Below are 9,158 nucleotides of genomic sequence, written 5' to 3'. Positions count from 1 at the left end.
TTCAGCTTTCCAGGACCGTGCCCTAGTCTGGCCTCTGTAGCTTTCCAGGACATTGCACAAGACCTATGCATAAGCTCGGTCTCTTAAGCTATCCAGAATTATGGACATGCCTGGGCTCTTCAGCTTTCTAGGATGGTGCCACAGCCAAGCCTCTTCTCCATAGCTTTCCAGGACCCTGGACATGATTGGCCTCTGGAGATTTCCAGCACCGTGCGCAAACCTGGCTTCTCTATCCTTCCAGAACCGCGCACAACACTGGCCTTCTTTAGCATTCCTGGAGCGTGCATGGCACTGGGGGTCTCTTTAGCCTTCCAGAACCATGATCACGCGTGGCTTCCATAGCTCCTCCAGGACCGTGTGCTCAAGCCTGGCCTCTTTAGCTTTCCTGGAACGATGCAAACACACACACACACACACACACACACACACACACACACACACACACACACACACACGAAGGATTCCCTTAAGTTCACGGAGTCAAGGACGCTCACACCACGACGCTACACTGCTGCCTCTGGTGTAGAAGGAGGATGTGACAAGGGCCTGGAAAAATCACTTCACATGAAGCACGACTTCTCGCTAACGACACGAAGAAAGATACGATGGTGGACAGACAGACGAAGACACAGGTAACATCACTCAAACTCTTCAGATGAAACCTCCTTGAATACAATGGTACGACCCTTGAGCACGACTGTACGACCCTTGGGGATATGATGGCAGGGCCTTAGGGGATATGATGGCAGGGCCTTAGACCTGACCCTTCAAGGGTCATGCCAATGGCTCGGACGTCACAGGCACAGGTCGTCCGGTCGTGCTCAAGGGCATCAACTACTTACCAAAGGTGACCCAAATCAACTTCCTCCCCTCCAACGCAAGGGGAGTGACGTCAGTCCTCGCATGACGTCACGTGGGCCGTTCCCGTACTGGATTATGGATTGTATCTTCTCATAGGATCTTACCTGTAAAGAAAACGACTCACTTAATTGCATAGAACTAAAAGTGTGAATCACAGAATAAAATGGTTGTTATAATTACTGCAACTGTCACACACACACACACACACACACACACACACACACACACACACACACGCCTTCGTCAGGAGCCAATCAGTGTTGCAGTGCCATCAGTTCGAGTGTCGTGGCCTCTCACCGTGTTGGCACCGAGGGGAGACAGTAATCAGCCACGGGCTGGACCTCGGTCCGGTAGGTCACGCCCCAAAATTACGAGAGATATGGTCGACTGTGTCGCAACATACCCGGGGTCGTAAACACAGTTCCTGGTCGTGTGTTCACTCGGCTCTGGCCTCTTGGGAGAGACCCCTTGAGCACGACGACCGGCGGGGAGGCTGAGCACGACGGTACGACTCATGAGCACGACGGCACGAACGCTGAGCACGACGGTACGACTCATGAGCACGACGGTACGAACGCTGAGCACGACAGTACGACTCATGAGCACGACGGTACGACTTCTGAGCACGGCGGTACGACTCACGAGCACGACGGTACGACTCATGACCACGACGGTACGAAAGCTGAGCACGACGATACTGCTTCTGAGCACGACGGTACGACTCACTAGCACGACGGCGCGACCCCTAAGTTCGATGGCCTGGCCTTTGACCCAACCCCTGAGGGCCAGGGAAAATGGCCACCTCTGTCGTGCTCAAGGGTCGTACCGTCGTACCCCAAATGGCCTGGGGTAAACCCAGCTAAACCTCCAGCAGACCTCTCAGAAATCGCAGTTCCCATAAAAACTAAAACTTGTGTTTACCCACACTCTCTCTCTCTGCAACTCAACTACCATTCATTTCGGAGAACGTCGCTGACGTCTTCGTCAGCAGCAGCAGGAGGAGGAAGGAGGAGGAAGGAAGGCCTTTTGACTCACCACCACAAAGCCCCCCAGGGCCTGAATTCACCCCACCCCCCAAAAAAACCCGCCTTCTGAGGTTGACTCACACTCCTGGATGAACTTCGCCTATGCTCATTACAGTTTTCCCCGAACCGACGAGTCTCCTCCTCAGAATGCGCCTTAATAATGGCAAACACATGCACGGGCACTCCGTCCACTTCTTCAGTTTCTTCTTTCTTCCAACATAATTACGGGTTGAACGGCGTGCTCCTCCGTCTCAGGTGAGATGTATATATTTGGCGGAAAAGTACGACTGAATATATTTCACACACTGTGATGTATTCCTAGGATTGTATAAGTGAGGGAAGGGACCCTACCCACGCATCTCCTGCCGGTCGTGGAGGGCGATTTAAGAAGGGGAGGGACTGGTAGGGGTGGAGCGGGAAGAGAGAGAGGGGAGCCACTAGCATGTCTCCCCCTCCTGCATTATCACTTTCTAAGAGAAGCAATAGGGGAAAAAAAGATGCCAAGTCTCGAAACCTCTCGTAACCTTAAAACTATCCAGCTATCCTCAAACCCTTCCCATCTCAAGACATCGAGAAAACCTCAAAACCTCTCTCTCTCTCTCTCTCTCTCTCTCTCTCTCTCTCTCTCTCTCTCTCTCACACACACACACAGTGTGTACCTCGGGTAATTAAGTGCCAGTAATAATTAACGCCCGCACACATTCCCACCTGTTGGCACACACACTCCCTCCCTCTCTCTCTCTCTCTCTCTCTCTCTCTCTCTCTCTCTCTCTCTCTCTCTCTCTCTCTCTCTCTCTCTCTTTCTTGTCTCTCTTTTTTTGTAATCTTTTTTTTCTCTCTCTCTCTCTCCAGGCAACGTCCTTATGTACAGGATAGATTTTGCCATGATGATGATTCAGGTTGGTCGAGACTCCGGAGTGCAGACATGCTTCACAGGTTTCCCCCTAGTTTATTTGAATTGTTTTGTGGGAGTGTTGTTGTACATTCACGTATGTATTAGTTGATATGTAGGTTTTATGGCTAGATATGTAAACTAAGTATATTCATAAACGTATTGTGTAGGTACTTGTGTTTCTGTGTATAGTCCTTTCAGATATGTATCATTTAATATGTAGACTTTATGTATGTACATGTAGACTATATATATGTATTTATATTTATGAACGTATTGGTGTACATGGCTGTGCTTCTGTGTAAAGTCCTTACATAATACACATTCACGTGTTCGTGAATGTGTTCGAGGAGGAGGGGAAGGTTCAGAGGTTTAGGGATGTTTTATAGGTTTTGAGAGAGAGAGAGAGAGAGAGAGAGAGAGAGAGAGAGAGAGAGAGAGAGAGAGAGAGAGAGAGAGAGAGAGAGAGAGGGGGGGGGGGGGCAAGTTCGGCGACGTAAGCTGAAGCCAAAAAAAAGATGAACCTTGCACAGGGGAATACGTTAAGGACACAGCTATAATGATCTTGGAAAGACAACAATATGTACACACATGGAGGTAAAATTCCAGCTCTAGAGACAGGACGGGAATATTCCTCCTAGTGAGGGCAAGAAGATAACCCCCCCATTCCTCTCTCTCTCTCTCTCTCTCTCTCTCTCTCTCTCTCTCTCTCTCTCTCTCTCTCTCTTTCTCTCTCTCTCTCTCTCTCCCCACAATCCACCCAAAGTTCAAAGGGAATTTTGAACTTCAGTGTTAGCTCAAGGCAGCCATACACACACACTCTCTCTCTCTCTCTCTCTCTCTCTCTCTCTCTCTTTCTTTCTCTCTCTCTCTCTCTCTCTCTCTCTCTCTCTCGGGCGGGCGGGGCACGTGATACATACACACACACACACACACACACACACACAGACATTACACACGCGAAAACACGGACAGGATAGCCATGCATACATAAGCCAGGCTACAGGAATGGGTGGTACAGTCAAGTGTGTATCTTGCATCTGGATACAGGTACAAAGAGTACACCATGGCTCTGTGGATGGTAGAGTGACGTCTGAGTTAGGTTCTACGGGGTGAGTTCACTGGGGCCCACGTCTCAGGGGGGAATGGGTTCATTGGGGGGGCCACGTCTCAGGGGGGAATGGGTTCATGGGGAGGGCCACGTCTCAGGGGGAATGGGTTCATGGGGGGCCCACGTCTCAGGGGGGAATGTGTTCATGGGGGGCCACGTCTCAGGGGGGAATGGGTTCATGGGGGGCCACGTCTCAGGGGGGAATGGGTTCATGGGGGGCCACGTCTCAGGGGGGAATGGGTTCATGGGGGGCCACGTCTCAGGGGGGAATGGGTTCATGGGGGGCCCACGTCTCAGGAGGGGGGGATGGGCCCAGGGGACCACGTCTCAGGGGAGTGGGTTCAGGGGTGTCTAGTCTCAGCAGAACGAACATTAATAAAAAAGACGAAAAAAAAAACTATATCGTTTTCTTTTCATTGTCTTAAGTCTCCCTCTGAGCCTGGCTTGCTGCTGGCAACGCTTGTAATCCCTTCTTAAACACGACTTGGTGTTGGCAACGCTGTGTCAGTGACCATACAGTAATCCGGTCGATCGTCAGGCAACGCCTGGTCGTTAAGGGGATTAATTTGTAAATCCCTAAAATAGGATTTTTACCTGTTCAAGTGCGAGCCACGTACGAGTAGATCTACTGTTTTAATCCGTTTAGTAAAAAAAATCTGTAAACGTCAAATAATTACCAAGAACCATAATTATCATTATTATCATTATTCTTATTATTATCATCATTATTACTATTATCATTATTACTCTTAAATATCACATAAACAGACTAAAAACTATTGAAACTCCACAATTTAAATTTCTGGTATCATATACATGTTTTCCATTTTACAAATACACGTTTTAGTAACATGAGATTGGTCAATTAATGCTCACACACACACACACACACACACACACACACACACACACACACACACACACACACAAGTTAAAAAAAAGAAAAGTTCTACGATCGTAATAGACATACTTTCAGAAACTTCCCCCCCCCCAACACACACACACACGAGGACAGAGCTCGCTCCCTACACTCATGGTGAATAAGAGAAACAGAAAGAGGCCAATCAAACGCAAGACAGAGGCAAAGCAAGGCTCCCACACCCCAAACATCATCGAGTCCTCTCGCATGTTCTTGGTGCACCACTGCTATAAATATCGCCTTCTCCAGTCCTCCTACACTGAGGTGTAATTTGGGTCTACCTCCTTGCAATCTTGAGTCAATTACCTGTAAATTTTTTCTTTTTTTCCCCCCACACACACACACACACATTCGTCGTTTCCCGTGTTAGCGAGGTAGCGTTAAGAACAGAGGACTGAGCCTTAAGAGGGAATATCCTCACTTGGCCCACCCTTCTCTGTTCCTTCTTTTGGAAAAATCTAAATCAGTAAAGTACCAGACCAAAAATGGTATCAAGTTAAGACGGAAGGGAAGTGATACCAGACGATCTATCCACAGTCATATCATGGCGCAAGAGGAATTCCATCATATTCTTTTTTCTTGTATGTTAAATGAGACGGCACGGGCAGCAGAGGCCCCTAATCAAGCCTGCCTCAACCAGGTACCCATTTTGTCGACTCACCCGAAAAAGGGTGGACGAACAGCTGGGTTGACTGTGGACCGACTGCAGCAACCAGGATTCGAACCCTTTGCGCCTCGTCCCTGGGCGGGGTCCGTGAATGCGTCACGGTCAGGAACGCTTCCCGCTACACCACAGGAGGCCATATATATATATATATATATATATATATATATATATATATATATATATATATATATATATAGAACAAACCTCCAACAGCCAGGATCGAACCCGGGACCCCTGTGCAAGAGGCGGGAATGCTAACAGCTAGGCTATGGGCCTGGCTAATAGGAAAAAACTATTCGAATACTATGCACTCGAATACCCTTCGTCTCACGTTGGTGAGCAACGGGGTCTACACTGGTCATTTCCCAACAGGCGCACATAGCCAGCCGGTAGCATTTTACCGAACCTAAAGTTGCTCACGAACGTGAGTCGAAGGGTATTCGAGTACTTAGTATTCGAATAGTTATTTCCTGGGTTGTAGATACTCACAGTGGTTTACCCCAGGATTCAAACGGCCTCGTTAACTACCCTGGTTCGTTTGAATAGCCACTCCCAAGAGTGACGTGTCCTCGTCAGCTGGCCCTGGTTCGGTAATGGGTCACACACACTCAACCCTCTCCTCCCTCCCATCCCTCCTCCCTCGACGAATCCCAGTTCGCTGATCGGAATATTCATATCGTAAAGCGAGTCATTACGGCAGGGCTAATCTGCATATCATCAAACTCGTCCAAAAAGTTCATTCGCCATGATAATGGATTCGACTTTTTCCCTCCTCCTCCTCCTCTTCCTCCCATCCAGATTTTCGGTGACAGTCGGCCGTGCCCGGAGGCCGCCGCCCCAAAGATGGCTCTCCCAACCTGTGCAAACTCACACACACACACACACACACACACACACACACACACACAATAGACCACAAGATTCATCACATCTCGTACGACCAGCCAGCCTTCCACACTGCACCGTTATCCCTCTCGCCTCACGACGCCCTTAAGGATACAGCCACGCAAACACAGGAAACATAAAATGGACCGATCTGTCCAGACCTTTCCTCTCCTGAGGGAGGGAGAGGCGCGCGTGAGGGGGACACCCGGTTACAAAAGTGAGGTGCGACAACATGTGTTACTACAGGCTTGTATACTGTGACATGGGGGGGATGGACGGGGTCACATCCATCAGCGGGCCGCCACCGCCGTTCGGGGGGATAAACCCAGCTCTTGCCTCCCTCGGGGCCGGTGGACCAAAATTAAACTTTTAGAGTGATGGATGACGCACCTCGAATACCACACCACCGACCCGACCCGACCACCACCACAACGACTACCACCACCGACTGAGGTCGTCCCAGGGATGGTAGTGCTGGTACAGAGTGGTATCAGTACCACCTACCCTCAACCAAGATGTGGTCAATCATCAATAACCTACAGGTCACGGAGGCCAGCAGTACCGCGCACGTCAAACTGTGTTTAAAACAAGGACTCCTATCCTGCGAACTGGACCATTTCTCCATGATTGGCTGCCCCACGCACAAACACCGCTAAAAATGGAGGCTTAAAGAGCGTATTTGTGGTACGGGGTGACGGACGTGCGACGCGACAGGGGAGTGGTGGTGGTGAGGACGGGTGGGTTTGCGTGGGAAATATATATATATATCTCGCCGTTCGGCCTTAATGATGATGAAAAATTAACGGGCTTAATTTTTTTTTTTGTGGGGGCCGTTATCATTGGGTAATTAATCGCGTCCCGCGGGTTCATTCCCCTCGCTACCGGTGGCGAGAGATGAACGTCGTCCCCCACCACAGTGGAGGGAGGTGGGGGGCTCTCCGTCTGACGCTACAGACGAAGGCGAGAGACGAGAGAGATAAGGACCTGACGGGGAGGTGAGGCTAGACAATGCCTCACCTGGCGAGTCGTGCTTCACAGAGTCCCTCCCTCCCTCCTGGAGCTCCTACGCCCTCCTGCAGCTCCTCCACCCTCCTGCGGCTCCAACGTCCTCCCTTTTACGGCTCCTCCTCCCTTCCGCCTCCGGCTCCTCCAGTTCCTGGAAGCTTTCATCCACCGCAAATAAACAGAGGAACGTCTCGCGCGGGAATCCAGTTACCCGTGTTCAAAGGCAAGGGCGAAGGGGAGGGATATTGGGGGAGGAGGAGATGTTGGGGAGGAAGATAGCGGGGTGAGGAGATAATACTCATTAGCATCCAGTTCGGTCGAGTTCATTAAGGTCGGAGTTGGTTTAAGCCCTTGTGCACGACACCTTTCGGCCAATTAGCTCGTCTATACGACCCATCCTATGGTGCGATGGTTTGGTTTGTTTGGATCTGAGCCTGAAAGGGTCAGGCTAAAGGGCCAGGCTATCGTGCGTCAAGGGTCGTACAGCCCTGCTCAAAGGGTCGTGTATAGTGAAGCTCTTGTTACGTAAGAACGTGACAAACCGCGTGATTGGTCAGCACCGACGACCTATTTTTCTTCATAACACACCATGTGGGGTCAACAAGCACCCACCATCCAGTTTCTGTGTACCGCTGCGTCTCTTTCTTGTATATCAACTGAGTGTTCTACCTCTCTTGTATATCTCCCCTGATGATGATGTGACCATGACACGAAAGTGCACTTGGGAAACTTATCGCGTTCCATCTTCCAATGGATTTATCAGCATTTACGAGGTCACGCGCATTTTGTGATTTCTCTCAACAATGCAAAAGGTAAAAGAAAGAGGAATCGAACCAGTGTTACCTCCGAACCTTCGACAGCGATCGCCAGAAGCGATCATGGACGACCAATGTGAATCACACACAAGATTAGCTATTTTGATCTATAATGAGCCAAAGCGGCCACGGAGGATAAAACTCCTGGCGAACACTACAAGCAGCGACATTCTGAGCTGCAGTGGTGCCATAACGTGGGCTCCCTCCCTCACCACATGCGTGCACGTGAGCGTGTGTGTGTGTGTGTGTGTGTGTGTGACACACAAGAAGGGGGGGGGAGGAAATTAGCAGTTCACTTGCTAATTACACCGATTTAAGGGTCCGCTATGCACTGGCGTGCAAGCACACGTGTTGCTCATGCACGCTTCACACACACACACACACACACACACACACACACGCTATGTTCAATGACCCGCTGCACGCACCAAGGCAAAGACGCACGTCCTCCTCCAAGCACATGTCTGGCCGGGTCGGACAAGAAACGACTTCCACGCGCACTTGACCAACGACACTGTGGCCAACCCACAACGCCAAAGGGGGGCGGGGGGAGAGCCTTAAGGGCAAACAGCTGTCGTTTTATTCACTTAGAGAGAGAGAGAGAGAGAGAGAGAGAGAGAGAGAGAGAGAGAGAGAGAGAGAGAGAGAGAGAGAGAGAGACGGACGCCAGGAGTGAGGTGAGGTTTTGAAAAGAAAAATATGTAGAATAATATCTTTCGAGGGTAAGCTCTGATGATAATATATATATATATATATATATATATATATATATATATATATATATATATATATATATATATATATATATATATATATCGTTAACTTTAAACTTTACCAGTCGACTACTCCATTTTCCTGTCATGTAAGACAACTAGACAAATGTCTCAGTCCGGGAACAATGGCTCGGTGAAGGCGCTCCCAGCTCAAGAGACGAGGGGGCGGCCCCCCTCATGTGCGCAAAAACTCCCCTTCCTCTCT

The sequence above is a fragment of the Panulirus ornatus genome, chromosome 55, assembly GCF_036320965.1.
Source record: "Panulirus ornatus isolate Po-2019 chromosome 55, ASM3632096v1, whole genome shotgun sequence".
In the NCBI taxonomy this organism is placed as follows: Eukaryota; Metazoa; Arthropoda; class Malacostraca; order Decapoda; family Palinuridae; genus Panulirus; species Panulirus ornatus.
The sequence above is the reverse complement of the archived record's forward strand: the minus strand, read 5'-3'. Positions refer to the sequence as shown.